We start from the raw sequence: 22,500 nt of genomic DNA on the forward strand, positions 1-22,500 counted from the left end.
CCGACTTAACTGAATGCACATGTGTGTGTGTGTGGACTACTGTACTATTACAGGTATTGAAATGAACAATGCAACTTCCTTATACAAATTTTAAAAAGAAAAATTATAAATAATTTAATATCGATATTTCGGGAAATGAGTATTGACACCGTTTTAAATATTCAGAATCGATATGTATCGATTTTTCGATATTTTTTACAACACTACTGTATAGTAGTCCAAAAACGATATGTCTACATTTAGGCAGTTGGTGGTCAATTTAATCAATTCAAAATCTAAATTAAAGCAGAACTTGCGGTTTGTTTGCTAATCATACTGTAGCATGTTTATTGTAATTTGCTAATACAGGTTGAAATAGGTTGTTCAAATAGGTTGAATAATTGGATATAGTTGGACAATAGAAGGTAAATTATCCCAAAAACCATTATAATACATTAATATTGCAGGTTCAGGACCAGTAGGGAAGTGTTTAGTGACAAATACACTTGGCTTGGTTTACAGCTGGCACACCTACAGGTAGATGTGTCGATCCAATCGTGACTTTTATATATTGATTGATTGATTGATTGATTGATTGATTTTTATTTGTCTCGAACATAGAAACATAAAACAAGTTTAAAAAACAAAAAGGTAAATAGTCAAAGACTATTTCATTACAATAAGTGTTCGAGAAGGAACAGGGGGAAGTAAAACAATGTATCAAGCCCTACCCCTTCCTTACAATATTTGACATTATAATTTAATAAAAATAAAAATTATATAACAAATAAAAAATAAAATAAAAGTACAGTTTTTTATATATCCAAATGAGAAAAAATAATAGGCAGTCACATTACATTATATAATTTACACACACGTACATAGTATTCCAAATTATACGGTAGATCATTATCCTGGTTAATGTCCAGGAGGGTAAACTGGCGGAGATGTCACTGCCGTCATATATTGTGTGTGTCTTATTATCCTGTGAAGAATTGCGGTGTATAATAACACATGCACAGTTCAAACTTGTCTGCATTTCCATTCGCTTTGGACACTCAACCAATGTGATCTGAGCATGTGCCGTACCCCCCCACCCCCCCACCTCCCACTCGATCACATACATTATCATATCCCAATCATCAACATCCCAGTATTCATTATTACTATGCTATGTGCAAAACAACGGTTGCAATGGGTTGATATAAGAGAAATACATTTTTTTTTAAGATTTGAATACGCTTTTTATTACTAGGTATTATAAACAAGTCACAGTGGAACAATGTTTTACTTACTGCACAGAAGCTGGCCATCTTCTTTTGAAAGTGGTCTCCAATGGTTACAGGCGGCAGCCATGCTGGAAGAAAGACAACCACACAAACATTCCACGCAAGGCCTCTATTGTAAATGGATATGATGTTTACATAGGCCTATGCTAACACAACATTTGACTGAATATGCAAATACCCTGAATATTAATTGAATATTTGCTTGCATGTGAATACGGTCAGCGTACAGTAAGAGAGAAGAAGGTATAGGCTTGGAAGTGAGAGAGTAGGTAATGCTTTGTTTACATGGGGCATTCACTGCTAAGTATAGTATAGCCTGGCCACAACTCTTTCACAGAAAAGAGAGTTCACCTTTAGAACTTGAGGCTGTGTGGTGTGGGTCTAGCAAGGTGGGATTTTGTCTCATGTATATTTCAGGCAATGGGTATGTATTCTAAATATGAGCTTAAAGGAACACGTCAACATTATGGGAAATGTGGTTACCGTCTTCTCCAGAGTCAGACAATACCCATTTCCTCTCTGTGCATTTAGTAGGAAGCTATCCGGCTGCAAGCTACTGTAGCCTAGCTTAGCACAAATTAATGGAAGCGGATACTGACCACTAGCCTATAGCTTAAAACTCTGGGAGCACATTCATTTGTGCTAAGCTAGGCTACAAGTCAGATAGCTTTCTACTGAATTCACAGAGAGGAAATTGGTATCTATCTTCTTGTCTGACTCTTGAGAAGACAGTAAGTGCATTTCCCATAATGTTGACGTGTTCCTTTAAGCTCATATTTAGAATACATACCCATTGCCTGAAATATACATGAGACAAAATCCCACCTTGCTAGACCCACACCACACAGCCTCAAATTCTATAGTCAGTAGAAAATCTGATAGTATTCCTGTGCTGGAGGGGAGGCAACTATATAGCCTATGTCCTGTGGTTATCAGAGCTATTATGTTGGCTATTCATTTTTGTTGTTGTCTGTGTGAATGTAATGTCCCGTGGATGCTTCATAATGAATATCTGTTGACATTGGTTCTTGAGAACTATTCTTGCCTAAAGACTTATTGGCTGTGGGTCCGGTACTTTAAACACTGTAAAATCAAATGTAAAATATAGGCTAAAATGTCAAATGTTTGCCGGGAAGGGTATGAATAGTTGGATTTAAGCGGATACATTCAATAGCCTGAGGGAGGCATAAAGGAAGATTCAGTAACAGCAGAGCAGACCGTATTACAGTTGGACTAGTCAAAACACTCGGCACACTGCCGTTGCCTGAAATCCCTGTACACACTAACTCCTTTTTTCATCCATATCAAGATACATGTGAAGTAGGGCTGAACAACACATTGCATTTAATATTGATATTACAGTGGGAATAAGACCATATCCATTTCAAGAAGACTACATTATGCTTTTTTTTTGTTACATTGTGAGAATACGTATACATAAAGCGAGAAGTACGAGTAGTGAATTCCAACAGGAGATGGGGTGATGCCATATGGCTTGCACTTACATAAGAGGTAAATGTATTCTCACAATGTCCTACTGTTATAGCTGTAGATTCTAAACCTTGAAAAGTCATATCACAATAATATAATCACATTTATTTCTGCAATGTGATATTTTATACATACCATACACTGTAGCCCTTCTGTTTCCCCTATTTTATTCTTTTACAGTCTTTCCTATGGGGTTCACCCTCACCTACTGTATATATCTCTCTCTTTCTCCCCCTCTGTGAGTCATGTGTTCTGATATCGTGCTAAATGATTGGATCTCTCCAAGGTTGCTGTGGGCCACATCTTTTAATCTCCACAAGGTATTTCATTATCATTTCGATTAATGCTGGCTCCATTTTATTTACAATGCCTGCGGAGAGGAAAACCTTGCATATTCATCTTGGGAATTTGGCATAGCTCATTATCATGGCTTATGTATTGATAAGAAAGGGGAATTAGATCAGCTTTGCCCTGCAAACAGAGGGGGTGTGGGGATGGGGTGGTGAGAGGGTGCATGTATGTATGTGTGTGTGTGTGTGTCGGGGGGGGTGCAATAAATTCCGCCAGCTTATAAGACAGCAGCAGACAGCTTCCATAAGTTGCTAAAATGGATCTTGTATAACGCCTGATGTGCACTGGGTGAGGGCATATAGGGGATTAGGATAAAGGCACATGGAATTCAGCCAGGTGTGAAATCATCAACGCTCCACATTCAGTAGGAATATTTAGAGCATCCATGTACTGTATTCAGGCGTGTCCCTTTCAAAAAGAAGAAGCCGACCCACGGATGTAAATGTAGTCGTGGATGGAGGTGTGTTCGCCTCCTTGCTTTGCCTCTTCTGTCTGGCCAATGTAATCACCTCATCTTGCGGCCCAAGTGGGGGTGCTGCTGCTGCCTTGTATTCCATTATTACCCAGAGACCAGAAGGAGGGCTCCGGTTTACCCGCCTAGCCGTGGCGCCGCCTCCTGGGACCGGACAGCTGACGGTGGTTATCCAGGGAGCCGGGGAAACACAGCCCACTTCTCCAGTAATGGCTAAAGAAAACCTTTCAAACGTGGCAATACTCCAATGCTGGAGCTGCTCACACTTGACGAAGAGTGGAACCTTTGTGACGTATGGAGGGAAACGAAACACCCCTATAGCGGGATGTACAGTAGGGAGATGGGGGAGTTTTAAATCAAAATCTAAGTGAATTTGCCTATTTAACAACTAGGCTATACAGTAAGCTAATCACATTACTAGTTTGTGCACCGTACTTAACAGGCGAGTGTAAACGTCAAGGCTGTCTCGGGGACGTACCGTCAGTTGTTTACTGTGCATTAGAGATTAAGTGGGAGTGCAATAATTCACTTTCTGTACACATTGCTTTATTTTCATTTGATTAAAACACTCACTCACAATGTGTTTGAGCAGGCAGTGTGCAGCGCTCGATATTGATGCTCGCATGGCTGCTAACAGAATCTGTGACTTGAAAATCCGTCACAAAGCCCTCAGGATAAAGAGGGGGGGGGGGAAGAATGTTCGATTCACCTCAGTAGCGCTGCCGATGGACAGCTGTGCCAAAGTCTTGATGGAGATGATGGAGACACCATTAAAAAAACCCTGATTGAATTGTCACGCCCAGAGGACCAGCGCAATAAAAATGGTCAGCAGCGGCCTTCAAGGACACGGACACACAGGGCATCGTCGAGGCGTTTGATGGCTGCATCTCGGCTCAACCCGATCAACACTGATGTCGATCCCAGTGTCCCCCGAGAGACGAGGGGCAAGACGTGTTTAAAGACGACTCTCGCCGGGGTTCTTCAAGATACACCCCCATGTCAAAGACGACTCTCGTCAGGGTTCTTCAAGATACACCCCCATGTCAAAGACGACTCTCGTCAGGGTTCTTCAAGATACACCCCCATGTCAAAGACGACTCTCGTCAGGGTTCTTCAAGATACACCCCCATGTCAAAGACGACTCTTGTCAGGGTTCTTCAAGATACACCCCCATGTCAAAGACGACTCTCGTCAGGGTTCTTCAAGATACACCCCCATGTCAAAGACGACTCTCGTCAGGGTTCTTCAAGATACACCCCCATGTCAAAGACGACTCTTGTCAGGGTTCTTCAAGATACACCCCCATATCAAAGACGACTCTCGTCAGGGTTCTTCAAGATACACCCCCATGTCAAAGACGACTCTCATCAGGGTTCTTCAAGATACACCCCCATGTCAAAGATGACTCTCGTCAGGGTTCTTCAAGATACACCCCCATGTCAAAGACGACTCTCGTCAGGGTTCTTCAAGATACACCCCCATGTCAAAGACGACTGTCGTCAGGGTTCTTCAAGATACACCCCCATGTCAAAGAAGACAGGGTTCTTCCGGATACACCCCCATGTCAAAGAAGACTCTCGTCAGGGTTCTTGAAGATACACCCCCATGTCACAGGGGGATGTCATAATCCTTGTAAACCATCCATACTTTCTCGGCTCAACGGTATTGCAAAGGAACATCTTCCAGGATTCAACGGAGGAGGATTACAGCATTGCTTTCAAGAAATTTGTTTATTTATGTCACGTAATTCTTGAAAATCAACTGATCTTTGCTCTTTACTTTGCTTTTTCATGTACAGGCTGTGTGAATAATTGCATAACCCACGTTTGATCCATTCTCTGAGCCGACATATTGGGTGGCAGATTTTCACAGTATAGTTTGCATGCTCAAAAACTTTTTCAGTCACACTTTCAGAACAGCCGTGAAAGATGCATTTTAAGTGTCAGTGGAGGAGTGGCAAGCATTATCTGCGCAGATAAGATAACCCATATTACAAAACCGAGTGAACAGCATGCATGCATTTTTGCTCGTTTACAGTCAAGTTCCATATGAAACGTTACAAATGTTGATCCTTGGGAAGTCATCCTTGGGAATAATATCATATACCCACACGGGAGTGTTCGCACAGCTCTTTTCCTTTCCCTCAGATGTGATCATTGAACCGTTTTTCTTTCGGCTTTGTGAAACTTTAACTCAGGTTACTGATAAAACATTCACAAGGACTTGCTAAAGCCCCTGTGTAAGCAGTGCTCGGGCGCTCTGCGGATACACAGGGCCTGTCTGCGATTAAGCTACAGAGGCTTCTACATACAGTGTATTTTGTGCTGCCGATCAAACTCCCGCGCGGTATTTTATCTGGCAAGTCCCATATTGAAATAAATGTATCGCAAATGTGCCTGCTCCCCGGGAGAATTGCTGCTGGTAGAATGGAGCTTTAGGGGGTAATGTAGCGTAGCACCTTGTTATTGAGCTGAAGGACAGGGCCTTTTGCATTATGTAATGTTTATTCCCCCCCCCCCTCTCTCTCTCTCTCTCTCTCTGTCTCTCTCTCTCTCTCTCTCTGTCTCTCTCTCTCTCTCTCTCTCTCTCTCTCTCTCTCTCTCTCTCTCTCTCTCTCTCTCTCTCTCTCCCTCCCTCTCTCCCTCTCTCACCTTCTGTTGACTCATTGGAAAATCTAAAACACGTCAATCATCTCTGTGGAGTGTATTTACTTTCGAACACACCGCTTCTGCGTATTCTCTATGTTGTCATTCCTCCCTGGATGAGCCAGGTTATATTTATTGTCTTATCTGCCTCAGGCCTACAGTTGTTTTCCCCACTACATTCCCAATCACTACATTATTTAACATGTAATATAGGAGCATCACTGGCGGCCAAAGGTAATTGTTTGTAGCTCATGCTTCCTCATCATCATCCCTACTGTACATCTGTAGGCGATGAGAGATCAAATGCGGTTCGTAGTCCTTCACCATCAGTGTGTTCAACCTGGCGCATGCACATCCCTTTTGCAGTCATCTTTAATCTCATATGTCTGCATCCAGAGGGATAGGAGTGGGATTTTCTTCCGCTGTTCTTTCTTTTTTTATTTAGTGGTTCATTCTCTCCCCACCCAAAACTGACGTGTATACTTCCTCAGGCTTGTGCCATCTGCTTATGGGGACGGGTGGTGGGCGGGAACCAGGCACAACAAAGATGGTGTGTGTGTGTGTGTTTGTGTTTGTGTTTGTGTGTGTGTGCAGGGGCGTAGCTGGGGGGGGGGGGGGGGGGGGGGGGGTAGCTTAGGATGATTCCAAGGGCCCAGCACTGGGGGGGGGGCCCACATTTTTTATTTTTATTTTTTTACTAGACATCACTCAGGTGTATTATTGATGCTCTCATTGATACTATGTTTGTTTCTGAAGTGTGTGTGTGTGTGTGTGTGTGTGTGTGTGTGTGTGTGTGTGTGTGTGTGTGTGTGTGTGTGTGTGTGTGTGTGTGTGTGTGTGTGTGTGTGAGATATATATAGAGAGAGGGGGGGCTTTGGTAGACTATTGCATTGGTCCATTCATTGAAGATGAACGCAATGTGACATCCTTTACTAGGCTCACCCACCAACAGTGCAGGTGCTGAACTGCTGATCCGAATGTATAGGTAAAAAACATATTATGCGTTTTAATCAATAAAAAAATGGCAAAAAAAATACGCGCGCTCGCATTCACTGGGGGCCTACAAATACATTCTTTCATGGGGCCCAGAATCTGGAGCTACACCCCTGTGTGTGTGTGTGTGTGTGTGTGTGTTTGTCTGAGCACGTGTGCAATCGTATGTGTAGAAGTATTGTATGCTTTGAAGACCCTACAATTTAGATCCACAGTTCTGTTGACACTAGAGTTTCCCCCGTTTAAGAGAAGTCAACTAACCTCGTTGCCCTTGAAGCATAATTTCCCAAACCCCCCCCCCCCCCCCCCCACCATGCTGTTCTGAAGCCATTTCAGCAGTTCGGCAGATTATGTGTGAGGATTAGGAATACTTTTTTTTTAGAAGTAGCCTAGTTTAAGCTGCCAATGTGTCTCATCATGACACCCACACACAGTCTCTCTACTGTGACAGAAACGCTGCTCCGCTGGGAGAGGATCGCACCAGCGCTTTGTATTGCCTTGTCTCGTAGCCCCTTGCCTCAACAGCTAGCTCTGTCTTCTACCCCCCCCCCCCCCCTTCGTGGACAACGTGGCTCGGCTTCGTCACCTGCCCCTAAAAGAAAGCGTACTTCATAACCCTGGCGTCGCGGGCGGCGCTGTCATGGAACCATAGTGGGACATCAAACAACACAACTGGAGCCCCGCATTAGAGAGCCCCCATGGCGCGTCGCCGCGGGACGAGGTGTCTTTTGTGCACTTCCAGTCGGAACAAAGACGGTCGACACACAATGGCCGATGTGCCCACCCACCCGCAGTGGTTCCCGGTGAATGTAATAGCCTGGAACTCCAGTCGGGCACATTATGATGTCTCTGTCACAGCCGTGGGCCTCATCGTTTAATATGTAGCCCGTACGCAGTTGCATATGAGCCTGAATCACGGGGTCTGGGCTTTTTAAACATGTATTAATTGTGAATAATGGATGGCCTGATGGACAGAGAATGGGATCGAAATGCCATTCATTATAGCTACTCGATAAGCAGAGGCTATAGACCAGTGCTCATTCTCAGATAGCTGGGTTGGAGCCAGGGGCTATTTAGAGTTACATCCACACTGTGCTACTCTCCCTCACTGGGTCCATTCAGCTATAAACAGTGGTGCTCATTAAAGATGCCTTCCAGTGAAAAATGACTTATTCACTCCCTTATGATCAATCCATTCACACTATATAGACCAGGGGTGGGCAATTATTTTTCCCAGGGGGCCGAATGAGCAACTGAAAATATGTTGGAGGGCCGGGCCAAAATTCCAAACTCAATTATGCATAATATACATTTTTATTTCTATATAAAAAGGAGTAAATGGCATTGTTTTGACCCCTGGTAAGAGTGTATGTTATTATTTGGCAATTAAAAGGTGAGGTTAGCTTTCAAAAATATCATTTATTCAAATAGAATTTATTTCCAAAATGATAAACAAAATGTGAAACATTAATAACAAAGGGCATTTTGAGTTTCATATACTATTGAAACAAGGATTTTCTTAGCTTTCTAAAGACATCACATCATCTTATAGCAAAAATAAACAAGACATGTCACTGAACTGTGTAAAGAAAAGTGTCCCAGTTTTGTAGCCTTTTTTACTTTACATGCCTATATTAAACATTTAATGTTTTCAGAACTGTGCAAAACAAAGAAAAAAAAGATCAAGTGTCCCATTTCATTCTGTGTGAGAAGTTCTGGTTGTCGCTGCGATGTGAGCAGAGAAGTTCAACTGGTCGTTGAGGACAACACCAAGGTTCTTGGCGGTGGGGGACGCAGTCACAGCTGCATTCTCGACTGTGATGGAGAGGTCATCAGGGGGGAGGATTTGGCCGGCAGGTGGAGCAATTCTGTTTGGCTTAGGTTCAGTTTGAGGTGGTTGGTCGTCATCCAGGCGGAGATATCGGACAGACAGGCCGAGATCCGCTCAGAGACGTGGATATCTGAGGGAGGGAAGGAGAGGAAGAGTTGAGTATCATCGGCATAACAATGATATGAGAAGCCATGAGACGTGATAATGTTACCCAGTGATTTAGTGTAGAGGGAGAAGAGAAGGGGTCCTAGGACCGAGCCCTGGGGAACACCCGTCCGCAGCGGGCGGGTGGCCGACAGAGTCCCTCTCCATGACACTTGGTAGGAGCGGTCATTGAGGTATGATGTCAGCCATGTCAGCGCAGATCCAGCCACTCCCATTCCTGCGAGGGCCGCGAGGAGGATCTGATGGTTGACTGTGTCGAAGGCTGCAGATAGATCTAGGAGAATCAGGACAGAGGAGAGGCCTTTCGCTTTTGCTAAGTGAAGTGCCTCTGTGACCGCAATGAGGGCCGTTTCTGTGGAGTGGCCAGTCCGGAAGCCAGACTGATTAGGGTCTAGGAGGTCATTCTGTAAGAGATAAGCAGTAAGTTGGTTGGATACAGCACGTTCAAGTGTTTTAGAAAGGAAGGAGAGAAGAGAGACAGGACGATAGTTGCCTATGATGGTGGGGTTCAGGGTTGGTTTTTTTATGAGGGGCGTGACTCTGGCTTGTTTTAGGGAGGTGGGGACCACCCCCGAGTTGAGTGAGGAGTTGATGGTTGCAGTTAGGAATGGGAGGATGTCCGGTGCTATGGTCTGGAGGAGTGGGGAGGGTAGCCGGTCCAGCTGGCATGTAGTCGGACGGTTTGACGTTACCAGTGTCAGGGTCTCGGCTTCTGTAATAGGAGAGAAAGATGACAGAGTGAAGGATGAGGTTCTCGTTTCAGTGTTTGGAATGGGTGGGGGTTGGGAGAAGGAGCTGCGGATGTTCTCCACTTTTTCCTCAAAGAAGATCGCAAAGTCTTCTGCAGAAAAAGATGAGGGAGGAGGGGGTGGAGCGGAGTGAGGAGGGAGGACATAATAGCATGCAGTTTGCGAAGATTCTTGGCAGAGGCCTCGATCCTATGGTGAAAGAAAGAAGCTTTGGCATTCGTGATGGTTTTGGAGAATGTTAACAGGAGGTTGTGATATGTGTCGATGTCAGCAGTGAGGCGTGACTTTCTATACTTCCTCTCAGCCACTCTCAGGACCTGTCTTTGTTCTCTCACTGCATCCGTCAGCCATGGACTGGATGGGGAACGGCGGGCAGGTTTCTCAACGAGTGGACAGAGCTTGTCGAAGGAGGTTGCAAGGGCTGAGAGGAGGGTGGAGGTTGCCATCTCTGTGGGGAGAGCAGAGAAGGTGTCACTCAAAGGTAGAGCGGATATTATGTCAGAGGAGAGGGTGGAGGGGGATAGGGAGGGCAGGTTGCGTCTGAGTGAGACAGTTTGAGTTGGGATGAAGACCTTCCGGTTAAGCATGAGAGTTAGTGAGAAGGATATGAAGGAATGGTCAGATACATGTAGGGTAGTTACCGTGGTGTTAATGATGCTGGAGTTACGGGAAAATATGAGATCCAAGGAGTTGCCTGCTTTGTGGGTGGGAGGCATGGCAGTGGGAGTCAGGTCAAATTGTTGTAGGAGGGAGACCACTGGGACCGACTGAGATGAGTCAGGCAGGTTGAAGTCGCCCAATAGAAGAAGAGGGGTACCATCTTCCGGTAAGGAGCTTAGAAGCATGTCCAGCTCATCTGCGAAGTGATCGAGGGGACCTGGAGGGCGATAGAGTGTAACAATGGTGAGATTGAAAGGATTAGAGACAGATACTGCATGATATTCGAGGGAGGAGAGTGACAGTTCTGGGAGTGGTGTTACGTTTGTAGCCCATGAAGGAGATGTCATGAGGGGTCTGGAGGGTCGAGGTGTGTGAGTGAAGTTATAGTTTGTAGATAATTCTGCAGGTGTTGATGAGTTATTGGGAGTTATCCAGGTCTCAGTTAGAGCCAGGAGCTGCAGATTTTGACTATGGGCATAGGCAGTAATGAAGTCAGCTTTCTTGACTGCTAATTGACAATTCCATAAGCCTTCACGTACTGTGACAGGTGTATTAGTGGCTGTAGGAGGGTAGGAGAGATTAGCCGGGTTGCTATCAAACTGGCGTGGATGGGTTGAATCTGTTCTGGAGGAGCAGATTGTGGATATAGGTATGAAGCACATTGTGGTGTTAAGAGTGGCAGGGAGAAGGTTGTAGGGAGGGGAATATAGGGTTATGGTGTACTTAGCACTGGGTGGATCGGTGGATCCCTCTGCGGAGAACTCCAGGAAAACTCCTCTCTTTGTTCCTCTTCGTTTCTCGACGCTTCGCTAACGCTATGCCAGCAAGCCTTTAAATCTCCTTCACTAATTAGTTCTGTCTAACACCTGGCCTTTAATGGGTCACTTAACAACAAAAACAAAATGGCCGCTTTAAACACGCCCCTTAATCAAGTCAGCTGATCAGTCAGCAGTCAAGTCTCAGTTTTAAAGATTTTACTAAATGACTTAAAATGTCTTACCCTGATGTAGTATAATGTCTCTCAGTGAATGTGCTGTCCTTCCACAACAGCTTGAGTACAGAGACTAAACTGCTGCACGTGGCTTCGGGAAGTGAGATCAGTTTGTGTTGTTATCCTAATCTGAGATTGCAAACACCCTTCGGATGACTTGCTTATGTATCTTTCTTCCCTTGTATTGGACACGCCAATTTTTATTTAATTGTGTCCGTCCCTGCCTGGATACCCCACACCAAGAGTAAAACACTTTTAGAAACTAGGCAGTACATTAGGTAAGTGTCCCTGGCTCCAAAAGCACAGCTAATTGATTAATCAAAGCTCATTTATTTCTTGTGCCTCCAATGTGACATAAGCAGCCAGGCATGGCTGGCTATAAGCAGCAGGCTGTTGAGGGGTCCCTGGAACTTATGTCCTTCGATTTCTCCACGGACCATGGCATGGTGGCCTGGATCACTAACTACCTCACTAACAGATCACAACACGTAAGACTGCAGGGCAGCCGGTCAGATGTGCTGGTGAGCAACACCGGCGCCCCCCAAGGAACTGTGCTGTCACTCTTCCTGTTCACCCTCTACACTTCTGCTTCAACTCAGGTACAGTACATGCCATCTACAGAATGACTCCTCCATTGTCAGTTACCTCATGGATGACAATGAGGCTGAGTACAGATCGCTGGTGGAGTGCTTTGTAGGGTGGCGCGACAACAATAACCTCCAACTCAACATCAGCAAGACCAAGGGAGCTGGTGGTGGACTACCGCGGATCAAGAAGAGGCCCCCAACTCCCATCACCAGCCGAGGGGAGGATTTGGAGAAGGTGGAGGTGGTGGACGCCGACAAATTCATAATATGAACAATAAACTGGACTGGTCAGACAACACAGATTCCCTCTCTACAGGAAGGGTCCTCCAACGTGTGCAATAGGCTGCTCGTTTTCCCAGTTTGTAGTAGCCAGTGTCACAACCAAGGGCAAGGGGACAAATGGGGGACCCTGATGTAAACAAGATGAAAGTCTTTCTCTGGTCTGCATCCCCTTAACAATAGTGTGTATTGAGCTGTACTGTATTGTACCCATTCTGCAATCTGTTAATAAAGTTTTCAATCAATCAATCAAGGATTGACTTGGTTAACTGCTGGAGAACTGGTGAACTGATTAACTACTCATATATTCACACCTTCAATCACATTTGCATACATACATTTATATGTATTGATAATCTGTTTATGTATACCAGGATTTAGTATGGATTATTGTATATGTTTTTACATGGTAGCCGCCCTTGTGTTGGCTATTTATGTGGGCTATACATAAGCGCATGGTGATATTATTGAATCGTTGTACAGAACTTGTAAGTCGTTTTGGACAAAAGCATTAGCTAAATGACTAAAATGTTAAATGAGATCACAGAGAACCAGTTGCAGTTTTATTCTACATTTTATTCTTACTATCCTGCCTGTACCTCTCCTCTCCTACTCCCAATGACACCCAAATGTCATGATGAATAAAGAATAAAATGAATAAAGGTCAACCGTATCTTATTTTATCATCAAGGGCAATAATTTTGTCTATATATAATAAAATATTGGAGAAAAATAAAAACAACATTAAAGGTGTATGGAGTGTATATGGTATTATAAAAAACCAGTGGCGTCGTTTCAGTAAAAGGCAAGGTTTTTTTCAAATCAGTTGTGCAATAGTCACTTTTGGTGAGTTGTTTCTATACAAATCAGTTATATGACATTTAGGTATGACACAGGACTACACAAGCATTTTTTGTATAGAAATGTGTCAACAGACTAAAGCAGGGAACCACAATATTTTGCATACGAATTATGCAGAATGTAATATCATAACTGTCTATTACTTTTCTTGCAATTGAGCCAATTTCCCTTAGGTACGGTTTTGAGGTGTGTGTTCAACAGAATGTAGTATCAAAAACACGTTCACAAAAAGTATGGGTTACTGAATGCTGAACTGCACTGTTATAATCACTAAGCCATTGTAAGACCTTACCTGTGTCCCTGTATCACTTGTCTCTGCTGCCCTTTGATTAAAAAACGTCCCTATGTCCATTTTCCTTTTTTTGTGTGGCATATTTCAGTTAGTCACAGTAAAAGTCACCTAGTAAAAGTGAGATAATTGACAATATCAAAACATGCTAGGGCTGTACCGAATAGTTCGAAGCTTCGTTCATAATGTTGACATTCAAATTCTAAATCAACATAAAAAATTGTAATAAAAACATTAAAAAATTATATATATTTTTAAAATTGTTATTTGTCAAGGTATGGCGAGTGCCATACCTTGCCATACCAGAACGACGCCCCTGTAAGAAACGGGAATAAAAATGCAAATGACCCGGATTACTTCACAGAGAATGACAGGACTATAAATAATATGGAGGATGTGGTTCATGGCTTTAACTAATTCTTCGTAAATGTGGGACCAGAATTGGCAGCAAAAATCAAGACAACAGAAGGTGGGGCTGTTGAGGATAGCGGGGACAGAAATATAAATACAATCTTTTTGGCAGCAGTGGATGAAAAAGAAGTCACAGAGACCGTAAGAAAATGCTAAAATAAAATGTCCACTGACTGACTGGAACGACATAGACATGACAACATTAAAAGCAGTTATTGAAGGAATTGCAAAGCCACTAACCCACACATCTGCAACTTGTCATTTTAATCTGGTAAATTCCCCAACAATATGAAAATAAAAAAAGTTATACCACTGTTTAAAACCGGAGATAGACACCATTTCACAAATTCACAAAAATGTCTTTGCTTTCCCAATTCTCCAAAATACTAGACAGATTTATTGAAAAACACAACCTGCTGACAGACAGTCAATATGGATTCAGAAAGGACAGATCAACGTCATTGGCACTCATGGAATTAACAGAAGAAATCACAAATTGTATCGACAACAAAAAAATTGCTATTGGAGTATTTATTGACTTAAAAAAAGCTTTCGACACCACTGATCATGATATATTATTCAATAAATTAGAAAAGTATGGTATTGGGGGGATTGGGTTGAGCTGGATGAGGAGCTATCTAAGAAACAGGAAACAATTTGTGCAAATAGGTGAACATAAATCAAACTATATGGATATTACTTGTGGGGTACCACAAGGGTCAGTATTAGGGCCCACACTTTTTATATTATACATAAACGATATATGTAATGTATCAAAAATACAGAAATCTTTCTTGTTTGCAGACGATCATACTGTTTGGAAAACATAACACCTGTACAGGTAAACCTGATGATAAACATTAAACACATAGAAAGAGTTTATGAGAATACATTTCTTGGAGTGTTCATAGACCACAAAATAAGCTGGAAACCCCATGTAAGCCATGTCCGAGCTAAACTGGCAAAATGCATTGGAATTCTAGGGAAAACTAAACAGATAATATTGGATCATAAATAACAAATCATGTACAAAGACAGAAATAACCTGTTGGCAAAACATATACAAAAAAATTCAGGGAAAGAGAAGGTGGCTATAATCTGAGAGGAGAGCTAAACTAAAAAATAAATAAAAAACTCAGTGTCAGAACCAAAATTAAAAGTATGTGCATGTCAATCTGTGGGGTGGACTTGTGGAACATTCTGGAGTTAGAGCTAAAACAGAGTACAAACATAAATAAATAAACTTAAAAAGATGTACAACAAATATTTCTTAAAGGGTATCTGGAAGAGGAAGTTATAGTAGAAGAAATTATGTATATAATATGGTATTTATTTAGTATATATATATTATATATTTATATGTATATTTATATAAATAGAATAGAATAAAATCATATAATTTGAGTTAAAAATAATTCTTCCTACTCCTTTTTCTAACAGGGTAAATTATGATTTGTTTATCTGTTTCTCTTTTTGTTGTCTTTTTTATTATCTTTTGTATAGTCAAATTAACAGATATATTTTTGTTTTTAAATAAAAAATATTTCATTCATTCATTTTGAGCAGCTTGTTTAGGCTTGTTAATCTGAGTGTAGCCCTCTTCACGACAACACAGACACATCTCGCTTCCTTATAAACGGGCGTTTAATCTTTGTGCTTTAAAGGCCAACTTGCAGGTTGTATTTTTGTTCAATAAACAATGTAACTAGGGCAACAGTGACTTTCATGAAGAGGGGGAATTTTTTTCTCTCGAAATTGACCCAGTTTTAGCGTTTTTATCAAACATTTTGTCGACCAAACCACAACCTCCACGCACATGCATATTTTAATCCATGGTTTCATAGCGTGCGTGTGTCATCTTAATGATGACGTCACACTGGGTACAGGGCAGCAGGGGCTCTGAGACTCACAGGCAGACGGCAGGAAGCAGAGAGCCTTCTTGTTACTACTAGCCGAGGAGCTAGTCTCTGTTTCACCTAACACTATTGCTCCGTGATCATAGCCATTCATCTCTAAAGCTAACCACTATTTGTAAAAGCCACAACCACGTTACCATATTTGTAATAATGTAAATCATTGTGTCATTGTACATATTGTGTTTATAACGTTAGTAGCTAAGTTAGCTAGCTTGGTAGCCAGCATTCTCGAAACTCCTAACATCACCTGATTTAAAATGGTTCTCTCCTCTTTGTATACATTTGTCCTCACAAGTATTCTGCCAGGGAACTTATGGACACGACAATAGTAGTAGTTATAAGGTGTTTGAGCTTGTAACGTTAGTCAGCTAATAGCTATCATGGTAGCCCGTTTTGTGACTGTGATGCACCGAGTGCTATCCGAGGGGGCTACTATAGTATCAACATGTAGCTTGCTAGCCGGCATGAATGCCCGATTTAAAATGGTTCTCTCCTCTTTGTATACCTTTGTCCTCACAAGTATTCTGCCAGGGAACTTATGGACACGACAATAGTAGGAGTTATAAGGTGTTTGATCATTGTGTCGTTGTACATATTGTGTATACAACGTTAGTAGCTAACGTAGCTTAGCTTAGCTTGGTAGCCGCCGAGTGCAGCTAAAGGGGCTATCGCATCAACATGCCGCGACATGTAGCTTGCTAGCTTGCATGATGCGTGTGCAGTGCTTTGCCCCACAGGTCTGAGAAGAGGACAGTGGCGGCTCGCCACTAGGGGCGCTCGGGCGCCGCCCCCCCCCCCCCCTGGTTAACCCTGGTTAAAAGAGAGAAGAATAAGAAATATTTTTTTTGTTTTTGTTTTATAGCCCTATAAATAATATAAACATGTTTAAAATGAATAATATTTACTCATTTTAAGTATGTTTGTGTTTCCAATGCACAATATAACGTTAATATATCAAATATAAATAATCGTATTCCTGAACAGGAAGTGACTCACTGTCTGATAGAGAATATGTTCCGTTACCGTAGCCGCATTTCTCCTAGCCGCATTTCTCTCGGGCTAGACGCAATAGGGCTTTGAGTGCGTGTGCACGCCGTGCACTGTTTTATCGCTGTATCCGTTGCAGCCAATCAACGCGCTGTGCGTTGAAATATGATGTATTATGATGGAACACGGGCGCGTTTTGAAGCGGTCTGGCAAGCAGCGTCTATAATTTCCGTAGCCGCATTTCTCGGAGACGCTCTCTGATTGGCCGACGTCAGTTTTTTCCGTAGCCGCATTTCGCGGAGACGCTCTCTCTGATTGGCCAACGCCAGTTTCTGGTTAGTTACAGTAGATAGTCTCTATGCTAGCTGTTGTGTTGTTGTGATGCAGCTATTTGTCTTAGAGCGTGACGGCAAGTTCTTTCGACGGTTAAGCTTAGGCACTCTTTCAAAGTTGGTTAAGGTTAGAGTTTGTCTTAGAGCAGGGCGATAGGAACGCCAGGTAGTTTGCAGGCTGTTCGACGCGGAAATGGGCAAAGACACAGCTCTTCACTCACACAGTACTTGTTGGTTGCTGCATTTGACTGACTGTGATCATATATTGATTGATGGCAATGGTGATAGTTGTACCTAATTAAATATTCGCCAATGCGTGGTACATGTTTGCAAAATTTTTGGTATAGCGCCCCCCATGGAGAAGAATGTACAGGCCGCGACTGGAAGAGGACCTGCACATTTTACTCGTTCCCAAAACTCTTTTACAAGCCCCGATCTAAAATGGTTCACAACAGTAGCCATATTGCTAAGAGCCATATAGCCAGTAGTACTATGACCCGGACGGGCATAAGGCATATGTTGCCTCGAGTGACGTCACGGCCGTGCTAGCGTCTGATAAGCTTTTTGACTTGCTCCGTGCATGTTATTCGTGCATGGACCTTTTTAACCCTTTCTGAGTGGCATTTCCGGCGTCAAATGGATTTTTTTTTATAATTAAATTAGATACCAATGATGTAAACTACCCATAACTTATAGGGTTTAACCTGCAAGTTGGCCTTTAAGTCTTGTGGCTCATCCACACCGCCTTGTCCCTTCCCTGCGAGGGTGACCCCTCTGCACAAAAAGGGCAGCAAATTAGACCCAGGCAACTACCGCCCTGTTTCTATTCTCACCTCCATCTCGAAAGTCATGGAAAAAATAGTCTACGAACAGGTCGAAAAGTACCTAGCGGAAAAAAATCTAATCTACGAATTCCAATCTGGCTTCAGAACATCCCACTCCACTGACACATGCCTTCTCTATTTGAATGACCACATCAAACAAGAGGTGGACGCAGGCAAATACTGCGGCATGGTCATGCTGGACCTACAAAAGGCCTTTGACACGGTCAATCACTCCATTCTGATTGACAAGCTAAAAGCAATTGGTTTTGATAGTCTATCAGTGAGCTGGATGCAATCCTACCTTGAGGGGAGGGAACAGATGGTGGAGGTAAACGGTACCCTATCCCCCCCCCTCACAGTGAGCTGTGGTGTTCCACAAGGAAGCATACTAGGACCGCTACTGTTCCTAATTTATGCAAATGACATGTCGTCAGCTTGTGACTGCAACTTGTTCCTGTTTGCGGACGACTCAGCCCTGCTGGTCTCTGACAAGAACAAGTTACAGGTTGAAAAAACCCTCAGCTCGGAACTAGGCAGAATCTGCATATGGCTCGCTGATAACAAACTATCATTACACATGGGCAAAACAGAGTCCATTCTCTTCGGTTCAAATAACAAACTCAGCAAGACCGACGGCTTCTCAGTTACAGTGGGTGACAATATTGTCACAAGGAAAGATGAAATTACCTACCTGGGTTCCATCCTAGAGGCTAATCTCTCCTGTGACAAAATGGCATCCAATGTAATAAAAAAAGTCAACCAACGAACTCGATTCTTGTACCGGATCTCCTCTCTGGTAAACAAGAACACCCTGAAGACTCTGGCAGGAGCACTCATTCAGGGGTACTACGACTATGCTTGCACCTCATGGTACCAAAGCACCTCAAAGGCGCTAAAAACAAAATTACAAACATCTCAAAACAAACTGGTCAGACTACTGCTTGACCTTACTCCTAGAACCCACCTCACCCCTGCCCACTTTGACAACCTAGGATGGCTTAGAGTAGACGACAGAGTACAACAACTTGCAATGGGCCTGGTCTACAAGATACACTACACGACCAAGGTACCCATGTACATGTCAAAATACTTCCCAAAGGTCAGTGAATACCACGATCACAACACCAGAGGGAGCTCCACAAATCATGTTAAACCCAGATTCGGCTCAAATAAGGGACTAAACACGTTTCGCAATTATGCCACATCAATGTGGAACGCCCTACCCAAAGCTGTAAAGGAATGTGGATCACTACCCACTTTCAAAACCTCTCTCAAGGGACACCTACGGGAGACTGCAATTCAACACTGGCCCCTGTAAATATCCTAACCCAACCCCCTCCAATGTACAGTCATTTACCTAGTATGGTTTTGTCAATAGTTCAATGTACAATTGTGTTTGTTTGTACAGTGTCTCCTCCTCCCCCCCCCTCAATGTACAGTGTTACTTGTTTATACAGTGTGCCCCCCGCCCCCCCCCCCCCCCCCCCCCCCCCAACCACCTCCAATGTAAATTACCCAGTATGGTTGTCAATATCCCAATGTACCCAACCCCCCCCACCCAACCTCCTCCAATGTACAGTTTCTACGTCAAATGTATATACTCCCTTTTCTTGACTCCTTCTGTATCACAAACAGTACTGTATTTGCAAATCTGGTATGTCATAAATGTATAGATGTAGCAGTACTGACTATCTGTATGTCATGTATGTCATATATGTCTATATGAATTGAAAATGGGGGACCCTGATGGAAACAAGACAAACGTCTTTCTCAGGTCTGCATCCCCTTAACAATTGTATGTATTGAGCCGTACTGTATTGTACCCATTCTGCAATCTGTTAAATAAAGTTTTCATTCATTCATTCATTCACTCACGCCGCAATAACTATATTTGTGAATGAAGACAGGTACAAAATGCATCAGCAAATTACACATGGTTTGAAATATATTAAATACAATGGTGCTTAGCGTGCACATGAAACAAAGTGCATTTCTCAAATGAAATAAAATACCTTGTTGGCCGCTTGTCAGGAAATAGGTTATTGAGTCCTTATGAGTTATTTTGACTGTATGCTTTGACTTCAGGCGTCAATAATTGTAACTTCAATTAAATATTTGGGAGCAGCATGAGACATCTGCTCACCTGCAGTCCATTAGAGAGAGACCCAGTTCTGTAATTTCCACTCTTACATGTAACACACTCTTGTGAGATTTTTAGACATCACATTATTTATCTATGTATTACTTTATACATGAAATTAAGAAATCAATCATGAATCAATTAATTATCATAAATATAGAGTATTTATGCAACAGCACTTACACCGAGGACTTCAGACCCTGGCAAACAGTAAGGATTACATTATGTCATGTTCCCACCAGCACCTAAATAACATGTCAGACTGACAAACGCATACAAAGACAAGGCAAAATACATTTTTCATTATACGTCACCTATAGTGTGACTCATTCAGAGCAACAGTATCTGTAGGGCACCAGGTATGGGGTTGTGATTCGTCTTGAAAGGAACATTGTCTCTTAAAATAGTATTTCCACTTCAGTCTTTAGTGTCTCAGAAACAAGAGGGCCCAGATCCCCTCTGTGAGATCCTTAAGAGACAGGTCCCTGGAGCGAGAGCCGATCGATATCTATTCTAAGCCTATCGTGTGCTCATCCTTATCTTTGATGGTGTAATACTTTTCTATCAACAAATAGGCCCACTGTAATAGATCATTCATTATCTCACGGATTAGGAGAGAGGCAGCTGCAACACCTGAGCTTAGAACCACGTAATGTATTACGGTATTAGTCATCTGTCACTTCATTTTGGCATGACATTTCTATGATATCCCATGACAGCTTGACGGGTGAGATCTCTCCTGTAGACCTACACGTCATGTCATTCAGATGAAGGATAATTTATCACAGCAGGCATGTGTGTGTCAGTCAGTCAGTCAGTCAGTCAGTCAGTCAGTCAGTCAGTCAGTCAGTCAGTCAGTCAGTCAGTCAGTCAGTCAGTCAGTCAGTCAGTCACTCACTCACTCACTCACTCACTCACTCACTCACTCACTCACTCACTCACCCACTCACCCACTCACCCACTCACCCACTCACTCACTCACTCACTCACTCACTCACTCACTCACTCACTCACTCACTCACTCACTCACTCACTCACTCACTCACTCACTCACTCACTCACTCACTCACTCACTCACTCACTCACTCACACACACTAAGCCACTCTGCCCCTTGTGGTGTGAACACAGGCATGGCAACTTGTATAAGACCGGTTCAATCTATGTGAGGTGAGAGGATTTCCATGTCCTTGTTAAAGTAATACTGTACCAACAGCCTCGTAGAAGATGTACTCACCACATACACAAGTAGAAATTGACCTATCTCAAACACCTCCCTCTTGGCTTGATCCTCCAATCACAACGGGTGCTTCCTTTTGGGGAAAAGGGGCGTGGCTTGAGATAGGTCAATTAAGTGAAGTTTACTTTCCTCGTCCTCCTAGTAGAAAATACAGCATTTAGATCCTGCATCCTTTTAAAGGGTAACACCAACCACATTAAGAATTTAAATGTCATTTCCATGACCTAGAGAATTCCAATCAATCATTTTGAAGATGAGTTACTGCCAAAGCCAGAAACCAGATAACTAAGACCACTTTGTGATGTCATCGGGTATAAAGTCCAGAGCTGATCCAGTGACAATGAATGGGAGAATGAATCTGTCGTCCCTCATATTTGATTGAGTTTTTATACCCAAATACGTTTTATTCTATAGTAATGTTATCAGCTCTGAAAAAATAAAAGGTACCCATATACTGTACTCATTACTGAACATTCCCGGGGGTTGGTCTCAGTGTCCCTTATAACACTGTCTATATGAACCAGCTTCAGGCTTTATACTTTTTTGGATACTCTAGTTTTTTTATTTGGGCAGAGCTGTTCATGCTCACTAATAATAATATAACATAATAATATGGTCTGTTTTCCACCAAAGGAATAACATACTGTATATGAAGTGGGTGGTGATCCCCTGGCCTGTGTCATTCACACAACCTCGTTCTGTGCCCTCGAAACTGAACGGGGAAAGCTACTTTACCCACATTATTCAAGTTGATTTCACGGGTATCAGGGACACATTTCCTGCACCTCTTAGTATTACAATGAAATCAAGTTTGGTTGTGCTATAATGATGACCATCAGTCACATGTTTAAGTCCAGTGTGTTTATTTGTCCTTTATTAATTTCTCTCATCAAAGTGTGGCGGAATGGAAAGCAAAACGCATTTTACTCTGAAAAACAATTGTTTAGCAGTGAACGCCGGCTTTAGCCCCTCTGACTGAAATATATGTATAATTCATTTGCAGTCGGTCCCAAAGCGGTT

At 42.8% G+C, this 22,500-nt stretch overlaps 1 protein-coding gene across 1 annotated transcript in view; it reads left to right on the top strand.

The window, feature by feature from the left end:
* lrp1bb (low density lipoprotein receptor-related protein 1Bb) overlaps window positions 1-22,500 on the top strand; it is a gene marked incomplete at its 5' end in the record, with an annotated part of 1,188,884 nt that overhangs the window by 64,718 nt on the left and 1,101,666 nt on the right.

The sequence above is a fragment of the Notolepis coatsorum genome, assembly GCF_963971535.1.
Source record: "Notolepis coatsorum genome assembly, chromosome: 5".
Lineage (NCBI taxonomy): Eukaryota > Metazoa > Chordata > Actinopteri > Aulopiformes > Paralepididae > Notolepis > Notolepis coatsorum.